The sequence below is a fragment of the Phyllobates terribilis genome, unplaced genomic scaffold, assembly GCF_046119375.1.
Source record: "Phyllobates terribilis strain yellow unplaced genomic scaffold, ASM4611937v1 Scaffold_3__8_contigs__length_932513732, whole genome shotgun sequence".
In the NCBI taxonomy this organism is placed as follows: Eukaryota; Metazoa; Chordata; class Amphibia; order Anura; family Dendrobatidae; genus Phyllobates; species Phyllobates terribilis.
In genome coordinates, this window is record NW_027362763.1 from 221,322,815 (window position 1) to 221,340,962 (window position 18,148).

The following is an 18,148-nucleotide window of genomic DNA, read 5'->3' on the forward strand; positions in this document are numbered from 1 at the left end:
AGAGCGAACCCTGCTGACTATGAAGCTTACAATTAAACAGTGAGAGCAAGAGAGAACCCTTTTAACCATAAGAGCTTACACTCTTACAAGAGAGAGAGACTTATCGAGTGACTTTAGAGATGGAAATGACTCTGCAGTAAAAATTGAGCTCATGGGAACCTCTTAAATAGTGTTGAGCCACCCCCGTAGTGTTCGAGTTCGGTTCGGTTCGTCGAACACCCGTGTGTTCGCCGAACTGTTCGTCGAACTGTTCGTCGAACACCTTCGAACACCGTTAAAACCAATGGCAGGCAAACAAAAACACATAGAAAAATATACAAACACCTTCAAAGGTGTCCAAAAGCTGACAATCTGCTCAGAAGACATAACTAACACATGGAAAAGTGACAAGTACATATAGTCATGCGAAAAGAAAAGAGGTGGAGGAGTAAAAGGAGGGGGAGACACAGATATAGGCATGTCATGCCCTTCTAAAATCCAAAAAGTGAGAAGCCGACACGGCCAGTTCGTTCCTGCCCATGCCACCTCCGTGTCGCCGGGTTTGTGCCAGAGCCGCGGTGGACCCTGACGGCCAGCCCCCCTCTCCCAATACTGGTGCCTGTCCGCTGGTGGGTCGAGCCCCCCCGCAGTGGGGGGGGGGGTAACATCTGCAGAAGAAAGACCATCTTCCAGCCAAGCTAAGATGTCGACTTCTTTTAGTGGACAATGTGATACTATCCCTTTCTTACGGACACGCTCATCGCTACAAATTCCAGATGAGGCACAAAAACAGCAGGTGCTTCAGCGGATATCAAGTGCTCCTTCAAGTGGGCTCTCCTCCACCTCAATTTCAACATCACAAATATTCCAGTCCTCAGAGGTGTCACCCCAATCGCACTTGCTTCCTCACAGCTCCCAAGTCTCCAGCTGCCCGTCTGAGTATGGGGTAACACAGATGGTTGAGTCTGCAGAGCTGTTTACTCATACTATAGCCTGGGAAACGTAAGTCTGCTCCAGAGCTTCTGTTAATCCAGACGAGGAAATGATCTGCACTGATGCCCAGAATCTTTATAAGTCGGATCCAGGACCAGATGAAGAAGGTTCTGAGCATAATGTAGACCCTCGTTCCCAAACTGTCACTCCTGTTGGTGGAGACAATGATGAAGACGATGATGAGACTCAAATACCTGATTGGAGCGACAACTTGACTTTTCGGTCAGGGCAGGAAGAGGTTGGCTTTGAGGACGACGGGTGTGATAACACACAGGGTGATGATGACGAGGTTGGAGATCCCACTTACTGTCAACCCTCAGTCAGCCAGTCGATGAGGTCAACGGAGGAGGTGGAGGAGGATGTGACTAGCCCAGGGGATGGGGATGACTCGGTACCCAGGCCTTTGCCTGGCCTTGGGGATGTCGCGGTGGTCGGCACCCTGGCCCGTACCCTGGGGTCACTCTTTAAAAGAGTGGATAATTGTTAATTTTATAAGAGTTTGTGACGCCACCTGTGGTATCTGGTGAGAAGCACCAGCGCTGCAGCAGTCCACTGAGACCCGTGATAAGGCTGCTCGATGGTATAGCTCCCCACAGGTGGAGCTAGGTCTCAGGGCAGCGTATGCAGGGGGAATGCAGGACAGGCGAGACCCAGCTGGGTCAGAGCAAGAACGGGAACGGACACGGTAGTCACTTCAGTACCTTTTACTGGAGGAAATTCAGGTACATCCCGGAGCACTGTAGGGTGAAGGGTGAATATCAGGATCCTCCCCAATGAGCGGGTGTAGGGCCTCCTGTTTCTTGCCTCTGCGTAGTAAGTTTCTGACCTGCCTGGAGCTAGGCCTAACTTTGTCTCTGTCCTGCGCTGGCTGACCTTGTGGTAGGGCCTTCTCTTGGAGTTCACGCTCCCACTATGCGGGGCCTAAGCGTCTCCTGGCTCTGTTACGTATCAGCACCTTAGCCATCCTGGGACTTGTAGTTCTCCAGGGATTCCGGTTATGCCTTACTGAATCTAGTTAGCAGGAGCCTCGTGCTCCACTGCTGAACTATTAACTGAGTTCTCTAGACTAGACTGAGCTCCACTGCAGACTGACCTCTCTTAGGCTTCTCTACTGCAGGAACTCTTCAGAGGAACTGAACTGCCTAGCTCCACCTTCCCTATTTATATCCCTAACGGGCTCCCTCTGCTGGTCTGAGGTGGAAGGTGGAGATGTGTGAATGTTTATGGGGGCCTCTTGTGGAGGATTCCATCAATACACTCTTCTAGGATATGTGATACCAAGCACAGCGGGGCGTCACAGATGCTATTGACGACGAGGTAAGGTTGCGCCTTCCTGGACACAGATGGAGTACTGGAAGCATGTCAACAACTGCATCCTCAACCACAACTCTGCCTCTGACCACAAGTCGTAGTGGCTCTTCAGGTCGCATGGGCTCTAAGCCTTGCATAGCCTGGGCATTTATTCAGAATGTTAAGGATGACCCAACTCGTGTTATCTGTAATATTTGTAACCAAAACATAAGTAGAGGCCAAAAAAACCATAGTTTGAGTACTTCATGGATGAACCGGCACATGGATATGAAGCATAAGTTGCAGTGGGAAGCTCACTGTGCTACAATGTGGCCTAGCAAGCTGGGCCAACCACCGTCTGCCCCATCTTGTGCATCCGCGGCCTCTTCATCCTCTGTGACTGGGGGGACAGCAGTCACACATGTTTTTGGACGCAGACCTGCCACCTCTTTACCTGCAACAGCCAGTGTGATTGGCAGGTCATCAGTTCATTGGGAAGTGGAAACACCTGCTGGTGTTGAGCGCTCTCTGACATCGAGAGCACCAGCTTTGGATCAAGGCAATCTAACATGTCCGCCTGCATCTTCCTCACAGACCGGCAGTTTGCCGGGGACATCCTACTCAACCCCGTCTAAGCACAACAGCCAGCCCTCGGTCCCTCAGATGTGGAAAAGTAAAAGACCATTTCCTCCTAGCCATGAGAAAGCTAAGAGGTTGAATTTCACCATCTGCAAGCTCTTGGCTACAGAAATGCTGCCTTTCCGCCTGGAGGACACAGTGGATTTTCGAGACCTTATGTCCGTCTCAGTGCCCCAGTACCAGATGCTCAGTCGGCACTAGTTCTCAAAGAAAGGTGTGCCTGCGCTCCACCAGCATGTCGCACACAACATCACCGCTTCTTTGAGAAACTCTGTGTGTGACAGGGTGCATTTCACCACAGACACTTGGACGAGTAGGCATGGACAGGGGAGTTACATGTCGCTGACTGGGCACTGGGTAACTATGGTGACAGCAGGACAAGGGGCTGCTGTCCAAGTCTTATCGTCCCCACGAGTTGTGCGTCAATCCTCTTTATCTCGAAGTTCCTCCACTGCTTCTGCCTCCTCAACCTCCTCTCGGTCCTCCACCTGCACCCAAAGCCTGTCTGGTAATGCCACCTGCATTCTAACTGCGCAGAAGGAATCCTGCACACCTCCTTACTATGCTGGCAGCAGGGCTCAAGGCATCAGTGTTTGCTTTGAAATGTCTGGGAAATGTAAGTCACACAGCTGAGGAGTTGTGGTCAGCTCTGGAGACCCAGTTTCATGAATGGTTGTCTCCACTGCACCTGCAACCAGGGAAGGCCGTGTGCGACAATGCTGCATCGCCGGGGCAATGTCACACACGTGCCTTGTATGGCTCACGTGTTGAACCTGGTTGTCCATAAATTGTTAGCCCACTATCCCGGACTAGATGGCCTTCTGCAGGGGGCATGGTCGCTGTGTGCTCTCTTCCGCCATTCGCATCCCGCAGCTCAATGACTTACATCTCTACAGAAGTCATTGGGCCTGCCAGTTCACCGGCTGAAATGCGATGTGCCGACATGGTGGAATTCAACTCTGACCATGTTGCAGCGACTGTGGCAGCACCGACAAGCCCTGGTGCAATACGTTCTGACGTATAGCCTGGGCCAACGAGATCCAGAGGTGGGGCAAATCACGCTGCAGGAGTGGTCTCAGATCAGGGACCTATGAAGTTGACACGCCCCCTGGGCCGTGGGGTACCCTGAGTCGGGCCGGTAGACGCTGGGGGTTGTAGTCACTGTGGCGGTGACCCGGTCCGTGATCCAGGGCGGTCAATCCAAGGGTAATTTGTATATATGTGTTTTATAATGTCCGACTACGCCACCTCTGGAGTGGGGCAAAAGGGGCCGCCGCTGCGGAACAGTCCTCTGAAGCTGGTGGTTTTGCAGCAATGGTATTATTACTCACCACAGGAAGAGTGTAGCTTGAGGGCAGTGTGGGTGGATGATGGTGGTTGTAGTGCAGGGAGTCAGTAATGAACACAGAGTCCGTGTGATGCAGTCCCAAGATCTTTACTCACAGTTGTTGCAGTCCAGATTACAGGTACCAGAGCAATCTCACCCGTCGTGCTGTGCGTACTCATTGAGGGGCTCAGTCCACCCCCAGATAGCTCCGGAGTACTTAGCAGGACCCCCTTCTGTGTGTCCTTTCTCTGGCCTTCTACCTGCACCTCACACCAAGTGACACTTCTATCCGGTATCCTCGGGCCTTGGCGGGCGACTTGTGTTCCGTCCCCTGGGTCCTATGTGGCTACCTTCTTAGTGAGACTGGTGTGGACTTTTACCTGCAGTACATGAAATGCTGCAGCCTCCGGTTTCTATTTGAGCCTTGCTGTTTCTCCGCTAGGTTGAGGGACCGGTTCCCCTTATCTGGTCTGACCCCTCTACCTCCTGGTAGCAGCAGGAGTACGGGTGGCCTTCTGCATGGCCCATAGCCCTAGGGTCCCTTCGGTTCCTGGAGCCTTCCTGCTCCCACTCCTCTCTTCTCTCCTTCAGTCCTGGGCCTCCCAGGCTAGGCCCGCCTCTGGAGCAGAGCTCATGCCGAGCCTCTGCTCCTGTCACTTTTCCTCCTCTGACTGGCTTGCTCTTTCTAAGATAGCTTCCTATTTATAGTCTCCCTGTCATGTGCTCCGCTAAGCTGCTCCCCTAAGCACCCACTACATAGGACCCTTCCACCAGCTAGGGACCTGGGACTGTGCTCTCCCTTAGGAGCAATCTTGCCCTACCCCCACTGCGGGTATGTGTTGGATGCAGGTGTTAGGGTCCCGAGCCATATGCCTTCCTTACCTGAGGGTGAGATACCACACCTCTGGGTGAGATGCAGTAACTCTGTGGCGACTGAACCCTCAGGGTCGCCACACACCCTTCTGCACAGTTTTGAAATGGCGACGAAGATGTTTAGTGCTGACGACGATGCCATTATCAGCATGACTATTCTGATGATTTACATGCTGGAGCACACACTAAACAGAATTCAGAGTCAGGTGGTGGGACAAGAGGAGGTGGAGGAAGTAGAGGAGGAGTCGTATGCGGAAGGGATAACATCTCCAAGGTCCAGACGGTTGGCAGCACCAAGGCGGCAGGCATGGGAGGGTGGGGGAGAGGGATTAACCAGGGCGCATGGTAGCAGCCAAACTGTTGAGGAAGGTGCAGGAGCTGAGGAAGAAGTGGAGGACGAACTGGCGATGGGCATGGAAGACTCATCAGATGAGGGAGACCTTGATTACATTTCTGTTGTGCGAGGTTGAGGGGAGAGGGCAGAGGAAGGAAGCATGATTCTTACCTCGCTACCAACACAACAAGGACTTGGTCCTCCTGGATGCGCAAGACTCATGAGTGCCTACTTGCTGCACTACCTGCAACATGACCCTCAGATTGTCAGAATTCGAAGTAATCCCGACCACTGGGTTGCCACACTCTTAGATCCCCGGTACAAAAGTAAATTTGCCGAAATAATTCCTGCCATAAAAAGGGATTGACGCATGCAGGAGTATCTGCAGACGCTGTTGCAGAATCTTACATGTGCTTTCCCACAAAACACCAGTGGTGCACGTAGTGAATCTCACAGTTCTAACTTGCCAACCGTGGGACTGTCGAGTCTTCATCACTCAAACCGTAACAGTAACACAGTATCTGCTGGTAACAGCAATTTTATGGAATCGTTTCACCACTTTTTTAGACCATCCTTTGCAAGGCCACAGGAGACAAGAAGTCTGACACATAGTCAACGCCTAGAGAGGATGGTGCAGGAGTATCTCCAAGTGAACATCGAAGCCATGACTGTGTCACTGGACCCTTGCTCATTTTGGTATTCCAATCTGGAAAAATGGCCGGAGCTCGCCACTCACGCCTTGGAGATCTTGTCATGCCCTGCAGCCAGTGTTCTCTCTGAACATGTGTTCAGCGCTGCTGGTGGTGTGCTGACAGATAAGCGCACGCGTCTGTCCACTGAGAATGTAGACAGACTCACGTTCATAAAGATGAACAAATCATGGATTCGCAAGGACTTTTCTACCCCTGTGTTATCCTTGGGAGACTAAAACCTTGAGGATTTGGTAAAATCACCTCACCAACCATTTTAAGCAACTGTGGGGCAATTGATGCCACTTAACCCTAGAACGCATGACCATAAAAATCTACAGTTTCATATACCTGGGGCCTTTTAGGCTCGTGTGCAAATAACATGGAATAACTCAAACTCAAATGACAAACAACTATATACATGACGAATACCTAGAGTTTCAAAATTCTAACTAAAGTAATCTTGCAGAAAATAGAAAACAATTAACAGGGCGGGCCTGCAAGGCCCCAGGTATGCGTTCTAGGGTTAAGTGGTGTCTGTGGCACAATTTTGGGAAAAAATGGAGACTCTTTTTGGAGTCCTCTTACTGTGTCTTACGTGACGTTGGCATCGTCAATTCCAGGTGGGTTGGGTCGCTCCCCCCCTTTTTAACTGTAAGAAACTAGATACACTATGGCTTGGGGTAACACAGATGGTTGAGTCTGAAGAGCTCAGAGGTCTGCTCCAAATCTTCAGTGTCTGCTAGTCAGCGTAGAATTTTTAACTGCATCTAGCCTAGGCAATACTTTGGGCGTAGTAGCCCAGCTGCGAAGCAAGCTGCACCGCCTGTGTATCTAATAAGAATTTTTAAATGCATCTAGCCTAGGCAGACTGTGGGGACCCCCAACCAAACCCAGACGCTCAGCCCCCCTACCGCCCCCCTTTCCTTGACAATACAATAATGTAACTCTTACAACTGGATGGGTGAGGATCGGTCACAGCTTTATTAACTCTTTATACTCATTCCATTAGAAAGGCATTTTATTTCTAAAATAATTCAGCTTGTTGCAGCATGCCCTGGGTCTCCACTCCGGCAAGTTGGCCAACAAGTGTAACTCTCCAACATGTCCTTTCTATTTCCAGGCCACGGAGGATCCTGCGTACTCGTATGCAGGACTCTGACCCCCACCCATCACTCTTAACGCTTGTTCCACTCCGTCCTGGAGTCCTGACAGGAATATGTCCAGTTCAATATTCATTAAGTGAACAACGTCGGGCCGTATGAGGCCTGCTTTATCTCCTTCCAGTTGTCGGTGTCGTACCACTACACCGCCTCTGTCTCTTCTAAATTTTGCCATCCGAATATTTATTACCCGCCTTGTCCGTTCGATGGCCGTGATGTCTCGTGCACCTTGCCATACCGCTATCGGCACAATCTCTGACCATACTATCGCTAGTTTTGTGAAAAATTCTCTGAAGCGCTCAGTGTCTAGTTTCATTATTGCCATTAGTTATGCTCTGTTATGATGACCTAGGTTGTTTCCCCCGGCCTGTATAACTAAGATGACCGGACATCTTGCCTCTCTCCCTACCTTGATTACCTCCATTAGTACCTGTGGCCATAGCAGGCCTCTAATACCTCTCTAGTTGAAATATGTGTTATGAAACTCTAATTTCCTCCCGCCTGGGCAGACTTTCGCCCTTTTTTCTGCCCAATACATATACGAGTGGCCTATCACCCACACTGTTGGCTTAGCGTCACCTGTAAAAGAAACAAACCACGTTAGGATAACAAGTCCGGTCTTATGTATCTTGCCAAACACGTGGATCGCCATCTCCCTATCCTCTGAACTTCCGTTTCTGACAGTCCTGCTCTTGCTGCTTCCGTGACCGCGTCTATGCGGAATGAGTGTGTCCCGTAATCTTTGGGGTGGTTCCCTGCCGATGTTATGCATTTATTAAATATAGCTTGGAACTGGTATCTTGATAATGGCATTCCATCAATATGTGATAGGAAGAAATTACTTTGTGATCTGATGGTTAGATATGTTTTTACTATTGTTACCCAACTCAGTGTACCGTTTGTGGGTTGTAGAAGTACCCAAATGCCCCTGCCCGCTGGAACCGTTTTCGATTTGTGTATGCGTAGACGTATTGCATTATTGGCTATGACTACGTCCTGGTGTAATAAGCCTCCACTGGTGGTAATTTTGGATTGAGGGACTAATTCGCTTATGCATAGCGCCCCGAAGAAGGCGATCACAAATGCAGTAGACAGTAGTGTTGCTTCAAATTGTGAGTGTCATGTTAATGGTGTTAGGGATATGATGTGAGAAATCAGTTTTAGTGACACGGGACGGGACGTCTACACTCCTAACTTGGCTGACCCCTTTTCCACCCTTTTATGGATTGTCTGATGATGAACCTTTGTCACATCTCCCCATTTCAGTAGTTGGAAGTGAAATGCTTCTCCGGTCAGACACCGCTGCGCTGATGCCCCTGATATGCCCCTCATAATTAGCTGGTGGAGAAATTCTATGGTGACTTGTGATCTGGCTTGTTCACATTGGTCAACCCGTCTGCCTGCTACTAGTCGTGTCCACTCTTCCCATGCCTTACCGTATGCTTGCCACGTCGACGGGGCAACTGACGCTCTGATTAATGGCATCAACTATTCGCCACTAGATCCCATAGGGAAGGTGGGCAACTGTTGCCCGATGGGTGGGCGTTGTGGAAGAGCTCTGTGAAAATCTGCCAATTGAATTGTTATAAAGCGTTAGCAGCAACTTTAGACCCCTCAGCATAGTGGCTAGCGCGGACCCATACATTGTGTTTTAGGCACAGGAATGCTAGCCTGGGTAGTTGGCCTAGCACTGGGGGAGACGATGATGCCATCTTATAAATGCAGTGCGCTAGGCTGGTGTTTTTGTTATGAAGCGTATATTTTTGTAAGCCAGGCGCGCGCCCCATATTTCTATTGCTACCACTATTGGGAAGAAAAATTATTTTCAGGGCTAGATGCAGCTAAAAATTATTATTAATTTAAAAGCTGGTGGAGCTTGGTATAGATGGACTAATACAATGAGTCCCACACACTGCTAGAAGGCCAAAAATTTTTTCAGAGCTAGATGCAGATAAAAATTATTTTTCATTTGCAACCTGATGGAGGTCAGTATAGATGGACTAATAGACTAAGTCCCACACACAGCTAGAAGTCCAAATATTTTTTCAGAGCTAGGTGCAGATAAAAATTATTTTTAATTTGCAACCTGATGGAGGTCAGTATAGATGGAGTAATAGAGAAAGTCCCACACACTGCTAGAAGGCCAAATATTTTTTCAGAGCTAGATGCAGACAAAAAATTATTTTGAATTTGCAACCTGATGGAGGTCAGTATAGATGGACTAATAGAGAAAGTCCCACACACTGCTAGAAGGCCAAATATTTTTTCAGAGCTGGATGCAGATAAAAATTATTTTTAATTTGCAACCTGATGGAGGTCAGTATAGATGGACTAATAGAGAAAGTCCCACACACTGCTAGAAGGCCAAATATTTTTTCAGAGCTGGATGCAGATAAAAATTATTTTTAATTTGCAACCTGATGGAGGTCAGTATAGATGGACTAATAGAGAAAGTCCCACACACTGCTAGAAGGCCAAATATTTTTTCAGAGCTAGATGCAGAAAAAAATTATATTCAGTTTGCAACCTGATGGAGGTCAGTATAGATGGACTAATAGAACAAGTCCCACAAACAGCTAGAAGCCCAAATATTTTTTCAGAGGTAGATGCAGATAAAAATTATTTTTAATTTGCAACCTGATGGAGGTCAGTATAGATGGACTAATAGAGAAAGTCCCACACACTGCTAGAAGGCCAAATATTTTTTCAGAGCTAGATGCAGACAAAAAATTATTTTCAGTTTGCAACCTGATGGAGGTCAGTATAGATGGACTAATAGAACAAGTCCCACACACAGCTAGAAGCCCAAATATTTTTTCAGAGGTAGATGCAGAAAAAAATTATATTCAGTTTGCAACCTGATGGAAGTCTGTATAGAGGGATTAATAGAACAAGTCCCACACACAGCTAGAAGCCCAATATTTTTTCAGAGGTAGATGCAGAAAAAAATTATATTCAGTTTGCAACTTGATGGAGATCTGTATAGATGGATTAATAGAACAAGTCCCACACACTGCTAGAAGGCCAAATATTTTTTCAGAGCTAGATGCAGAAAAAAATTATATTCAGTTTGCAACCTGATGGAGGTCAGTATAGATGGACTAATAGAACAAGTCCCACACACAGCTAGAAGCCCAAATATTTTTTCAGAGGTAGATGCAGAAAAAAATTATATTCAGTTTTCAACCTGATGGAGGTCTGTATAGATGGATTAATAGAACAAGTCCCACACACTGCTAGAAGGCCAAATATTTTTTCAGAGCTAGATGCAGAAAAAAATTATATTCAGTTTGCAACCTGATGGAGGTCAGTATAGATGGACTAATAGAACAAGTCCCACACACAGCTAGAAGCCCAAATATTTTTTCAGAGGTAGATGCAGATAAAAATTATTTTTAATTTGCAACCTGATGGAGGTCAGTATAGATGGACTAATAGAGAAAGTCCCACACACTGCTAGAAGGCCAAATATTTTTTCAGAGCTAGATGCAGAAAAAAATTATATTCAGTTTGCAACCTGATGGACGTCAGTATGGATGGACTAATAGAACAAGTCCCACACACAGCTAGAAGCCAAAATATTTTTTCAGAGGTAGATGCAGATAAAAATTATTTTTAATTTGCAACCTGACGGAGGTCAGTATAGATGGACTAATAGAACAAGTCCCACACACAGCTAGAAGCCCAAATATTTTTCCAGAGGTAGATGCAGAAAAAAATTATATTCAGTTTGCAACCTGATGGAGGTCTGTATAGATGGATTAATAGAACAAGTCCCACACACAGCTAGAAGCCCAATATTTTTTCAGAGGTAGATGCAGAAAAAAAAATATATTCAGTTTGCAACCTGATGGAGGTCAGTATAGATGGACTAATAGAGAAAGTCCCACACACTGCTAGAAGGCCAAATATTTTTTCAGAGCTAGATGCAGAAAAAAATTATATTCAGTTTGCAACCTGATGGAGGTCAGTATAGATGGACTAATAGAACAAGTCCCACACACTGCTAGAAGCCCAAATATTTTTTCAGAGCTAGATGCAGAAAAAAATTATATTCATTTTGCAACCTGATGGAGGTCAGTATAGATGGACTAATAGAATGATGCTATGCCCAAAAGATTTTACTTCACTAGGTGCAGTAAAAAAATTGGTATTCTATACACAGGTGGTATATCTTGCAACACAGATAGGCTACTCCACTGACTAACACACTCTGCAATAGGCCAAAAAGGATTAGCTTTGCTAGATTCAGCCAAATGCTGTGAAAAAAATTTGCACAGCACTGGCACAGACCTGCCTGGCAAAAACTGATAGGAACTGATGTAACCTAGTCCTGAAAAGGACTGCAATTACAATTAGTCTTTACTCCCACAATCTATCTATTTAAGAGCACAGACCTGCCTGATAAAAGTCGTAGGAAATGCTGTAACCTAGTCCTTAAAAGGACTGCAATCACAACTATTCCCTACTCCCAAGCTATCTGTAGATTTGTGCGAAAATTGGCTTGAAATTAACAAGGTATAGCGCACACAGCAACAGCGGTGCCGTCTAACACGCAGCTGCAGCAGTGAGAAAATGGTGGCGACGGGGAAAATGGCTTGGTCTTATAGGGCAAGGACATGTGACATACACTGCCAATGACACATGCCCTTGCTTGTGTGAAAAAAAGCACTTCGCTCCGTGTGTGCGCTGCTGATAGGCTGACAGATTGCACCTCCCCACTGTAAATGCGGGAAAGAGAAAAAAAAATGGAGATCTTCATTATTCCTGCAGAGATCCATCCCCTGCCCCTCCCCCCACCCCGCTGTACACTCAAACTGCGTATTAACATTAATTTTCATCATTACTGAGAAAAAATCCAGTTATTATTTTGGTGCACGAACAGTTATCGAACATAACCTCGAACAGCCGAATTTTTCTCAAATCGTTTGTGTTCGCCGAACGGCTCGAACACCGCCCAAAACAGCTCGAATTTGAGATTGGCGAACAGTTCCAGTAGAACAACGCTCATCTCTACTCTTAAATAGCCCAGGTATTGACCATTCCCTACACAAGATATGATAATACACTAGATGTCATAACGGCATGCCTCAGTTATTTGAACATCTTCCCCCTTAATCCTCACAATATTGATCTTATTTGGGGTAAAGTAACCTATCAAAGGAGATCAGGAGAATAAAAAATATGAAATCGTGCCTTAAAGAGGTGTTTGTCATTCCAACTAAAATGTGTATGTGCTGGTAAATTAAAGAGCTTGTCCGTTCATATTATTCATAAATATAATTTGGGATCCTTTAAAATAATAAAATAAGGTATATTTACCTCACCGTTTCTCTTATACTGCTGCACGAATCCCTATTAGTCTCCGTATTTCTTGTACTGGACAGATGAGCGTATTTGTACATGCCATGCCCAGAGGTGGAAGAGAAGTGTCAAGAAATTGGTAAGTATACTGTATTTTATTATTTTAGAGCATTCTGGATGGTTTTGAAAAACAATGCACAATGTTACTCACACCAGGCCTACACAGGCTGCCAGATAATGTCACTAGTAAAGTATTCAATATACTGAAGGGAAAACAGTCAAGTTGGGCAAAGAATGTTTACAGGAACCTGGTTCAGCAACCATATTGATAGTTCATGGCTGTTGGACCAGTCACATGCCAACTTCCTCCTACCCACCATCATTCCCAGCACCTCTTCTGATTAAAAGGTCAGGCACTAGTGATGAGCGAGTATGTTCTATTAACCCTTTCGGCGAGCATGCTCGGGTGTTCGCCGAGTATCATCAGCGTGCTCAGCTGTTATGTTTCAGTCATTCCATGCTCATGATTTTCGACTGTTTGACAAATTTAATACATGTGAGGAATGCCTAAGAAACAGGCATTCCTCACATGTATTAAAGCAGTCAAATTGTCGCAAATCATGAGCACGGAGTGACTGAAACATATCACCCGAGAACGCTGAAGATACTCGGAAAACACCCGAGCATGCTCTTAAATCTCGAGTAACGAGCATGCTCGATCATCACTACTGGGCACATCATCTTTGTGTTATGCATGTAACACACACTCAAGGGTAATGCAAAAAGAGAAGACCTACTACAAAGAGATGCCGCACTCACACCCAACTGGTCCCAGTATATACTAGAAGACCCAATCTCAAAAACACCACCTCGGACCTGGCTCCCTAAAAGGCATCGAGGGGTTTCTCGTACCTCCTGAGGAACCAGAGGGAAGGCAGCACTGCCAACAAGTGGAGAGGAGAATGTGAAGGAAAATAGGAAAACCCACTGTAAAAAAATTAAAACACGTTCATATAAGGTAGAGAGGGGAAATGTAAGGAGAGCCAAAAATAAATAGAACAAGAATAACCTCCCAGAAACCTAAAGAGGTGTAAGGAAGAGGAACTGGAAAGGAAAACAAACAGTCTTACTGCAGGAATTTAACTGGTGTTTACCAAGCAAGGTAAACCCCTTTGCTGAAGGGCTGGAACTCCTAAATCCAAGTCCATCTAGAGGTGTAGCAGAAAGAAAGTTTAGTGAAGGGTGAACATATAAAACCCAAACCCAGAATGTGACAGGGCAGACAAAAACTAGAAAATGGAAAACACCTGGACAGGAGCAAACCCAGAAGGAGGAACAAAGACAATTGAAACCATCAGCATTTGGACACAAAAGAAAAGGCAATAGCTCAGCAGACAGAGGAATTGACCATGAAGCAACGGGTCAGAGGATAGAATCCCCAAACCTGTTCTTGACATTTTGTGGCAATACACACACCTGACATCATGGGGATCTAAAAGATATGAGGCCATTCCCTGGTCCACGTCTGTGCTCTGGCTGTGGACAGTTGATGCACAAATTTTCTTACCTTTCGGGTTCATAGGCACAGCTTATGATTAACCAGGCTGGTGAAACATCAATTATGTATCGTACACAGCACAGATGTCATACCAGGCTGTCGAATCCCCAAACCAGTCCATGACATTTTCTGGTGATACACACACATAACATCATGGGGATCTAAAAGAGATGAGATTTTTCCATGGTCCAGGTCAGTGCTCTCTGGCTGTGGACAGTTGATGCACAAATTTTCTTACCTTCCGGGTTCATAGGCTCAACTTATGATTAACCAGGCTGGTGAAACATCACCTATGCATTGTACACAGAACAAATGTCACAACAGGCTGTCAAATCAAATGCCACACTGGGGAACACAGAAGCTCAGGAAATTCATGCAGCTCCAGTCAATGGGCAAAGACCTGGACTGGGGACTGATGTTGCGTAAAGCAATCTGCTCATCTCTGGGTCCTATGATTCAGAAGAGTCAATGTGGATTCTGACAAGTAGGAGACGGCTTGTGGGGCTCTAGACTAGGGGCCATTGACTTTAGACATTACTACTAGAGCAAGGTCTAGACAATTTTTTTGCTCTATAACTCTACAAAATAAACTTAAAAAATAGGACTTAGCATATTTTATGTTACAATTTGTTTAAGTTATAGCTCTCCATTGCAGAATTCAGATAACAAGATATTCTTGTAATTTCTTGTAACTGTAAGAACATGCCTGTCCATGAGTGAAAGTCATTCCACACACTGAATGATATATGGTAATATATCTGTAGAATCCATTTAAATGAGTCTGAAAAAAGTGAAGAAATTCTCTCACATTGTTCTTGGAGTATCTTATTAATTCATCTGCCCATGCCCTTATTCTGGGAAGCCTACCTGAAAGGTTCTTCACATAAGATTTCTGAAAATGCTAATTAACATCATGACCATGTTCTTCATTTTAATGTTTCGACTCCATACTGTGCAATCTTAATAGGGCTTTTTGTTCTATACTCTTGCTACTGTGCCATGGCCTGTACACCTTTCAGTGCATAGATACAATAAATCATTTTCCTATTGACTGTTATGTTCTTGCAATATATATACTGTTTCTTTTGCTTGCTCTGGAGTTCTGAATAACCAATTAAAAAGGACATTTTATACTTGTACTATAGAGTGCGAGGAATTGTCTATTTCAATGTAATTGCAAAAGGTCCTCGTGGCCTATATCCAAATATAAGGTCACTTCAATTACTATTAGTGGAAATGCATGTAAATATATGCAGACACCATAAATGATATGATCAAGTACTGAAGAAATTCCAATGCTCTTAGAACTACCAGAGGCATTAATGTGGACCTGTAATTTATTAACAGTGAAGATAGTCATCTACATATATTTCTGACAATGAACAATGAAATGTAATGGATATCATTATTGCCACAGGGGAGTGGTCTTGCTGTGCTATGAGTAGGGCTTAAAGGGGTTATCCAGTCCAAATTGATAAGTCTGCAGTCACTCTGTGTGACTGCAGACTTATGAATCCCCCCACGTCACTAGTACAGGAGGGGCCTTGCTCAATGCCAGTGTATGGAATGAGGCATGCCCTCTAGTCGGGCCAGGACTATGTGTAACTCATACATACTCTCCGGTCTTGGCTCAGAAACTGGCGAATCCTCGCAATGCACAGTGCGTGCGATGGCAGGACTCATAAGTCTGCAGTCACTCAATTTTGACAGGACAACCCCTTTAAAAACCTATGATTGTACTGTGTTCCTCGATCTCCATGTTTTACAGGATTGGTCAAAATGATCTGTGCTGTATTGTTCAGGGGTAGTATCTTACAGAAGGAGACTGAAGACAAAATCTGTTATGAGGATCGTATTTTCCACTAGGCACTGAAAGCCAATTGTTTGCTATGATGAGTTTCGAGGCAGTGCTATCTACCATGAAAAATGGAATTAAAATAACAAGGAATTGTCTTACTCCATTTTGCATTTACATTTATCAATAGCATCATTAAAACTTTTAATCAATATTAATCAATCATTTTATTGCTGTTCTTTTCCTTATTAACATTGGCTAATTATTATTTTGTTTCATAAACGGTTGAGCATAAATAGGCTTTTATTGAGGGTAAACTCAGGGTTAATGCAGAAGCTAATGGACATAAATGGGCCTTTAATGAGGGTTTACTCAGGGTTAGTGCAGAGACTGGTGGACATAAATGGGCCTATTAGGGGTTAGTGCAGAAACTGGTGGGCATCAATGGGACTTTAATGAGGGTATATTAAGGGTTAGCTCAGAAACTGATGGACATCAATGGGCCTTTAATGAAGGTATAGTCAGGGCTAGTGCAATTTTATTACTGGGCAATCACCCCCTCCATAGACTGATAGGTTAAGAGTGGTTGTTTCATCAGTATATTGTACTTGTATCACCTCCTTTAATAAGGGTGGAATTATGGGTGGGGGAAGGGATAAATATTCATTTGGCATTTACATATGCTTGACTTGCTAGCGCGTGACTATACATTTTCTGGGGCTTACAGCAACACAAAGGGGCAATGCACAGCAATAAAAGTTACATAACTGCCCAAGCCCTATTTCAGGATACTATTAGTATGGTATGCGAAAATGACCTGACAGATTCCCCTTTAAGTTATTCTGTTTGTTTCCAAAAACAGTACAAACAGAATGTACATCTACAGGTAGGAACGTGGTCTAACTATGATATTGCAACTCTTGCATTCATGTTTTTTGCCAACACGATGCACAATTAAGTGGTTAAGTGGAAAGGAGTTTTTTCCCAACATGTTGCATGTATCTTTGCAACTTGGTTTAGTCCAAATATAATCACTGTTAACTGTAGTGTTACATAAGACTGTAGGTTTCATTTACATTATCTGTACTCAAGAGCCATCATTATGTTATCAGTGGGGTTACATTTTTTTGTTTAGAGGAGGGGTAGGATGCAAAGCTTATGCCTCGGGGCTTGGTCGCCTCATCTTTTCTGACTCGAGCAACACTCCTGCTCACAAATCAGCCTGGATTACAGTTTATGATCATTTGTAAAAGGTCTAACAATGGGAACAATAACCGATGGTACATGCTTACATGCTACTAAGACTGCCTGACACTATTCCTCATCATATAGTAGCAGAATACAGAATGAGATGGGGACCATAAATTTCAATTGTAATAAACCCTTGTACATTTTAAGAATCAATCAATTTGCCCAGAGTAGAGATAGCCCAAGTATTATATCCGGTGTTAAACATGTCTTGCATGGATAAAAAGATTTTTTACATTTCTCTTGGTTACTAAAGCAAAGAATTACAGCACACTTGACATTAATACAGTCTGTTTAATAAACAGCCATCAAGTTACGTTGCGATATCTCTTACACAACTAATGCGTCACTTGCAGATAAACCATTTGTGCTCGTGCCTGATGAGACAGCGAGAGAAGGAATGTCTGGGCTAGCTTTTCTATCAGTCAGTACCTGCGGAGAAAATCCACTGAGACTTTGCCTAATTTAGGATAGACATATATAAGAGCATTAGTAGACGTTTTCTTGGAATTATCTGATGATTACAAGGTTGAATGTAATTACTTTTGCTTAAAATACAAAACATTTACCGTTGTATTTTTCCAATTTTATAAGAAAAATAAATGATTCAATGGAAGATATAAGCATTTTAGTAATAGCCAAGGAAAAATCAAATGACCAACAGGAAATCCTATGCAAGGCTTAAAAGATTTTATCTGGGTGTTCACGTGGAGCTGGTAAATGAAAACCTATATCAGTAATATGAAAAATCCTGGGAGGCAGCAGATTATCTATTAATTATTTATGAATTTCATCATATCATTGCATATCTACCTGCACAGTAGTGTCAAAAAGCTTAAAATATAGCAAATTTCTACAAGAAACTTCTAAACTTCTTAGGTAACTTTTAGATGTAGTGCAGTCAAAAATGTTCTGCCTTTTCATTTCGGCATGAAATGGCAGTCTCTTCTTGGGTG

General features: G+C 44.6%; 1 protein-coding gene across 1 annotated transcript in view; it reads right to left on the minus strand.

Moving 5' to 3' along the window:
- The window catches only part of CLSTN2 (calsyntenin 2), a 1,504,973-nt gene that overhangs the window by 833,776 nt on the left and 653,049 nt on the right, over window positions 1-18,148 (minus strand). The gene's annotated exons all lie outside the window — the stretch shown is intronic.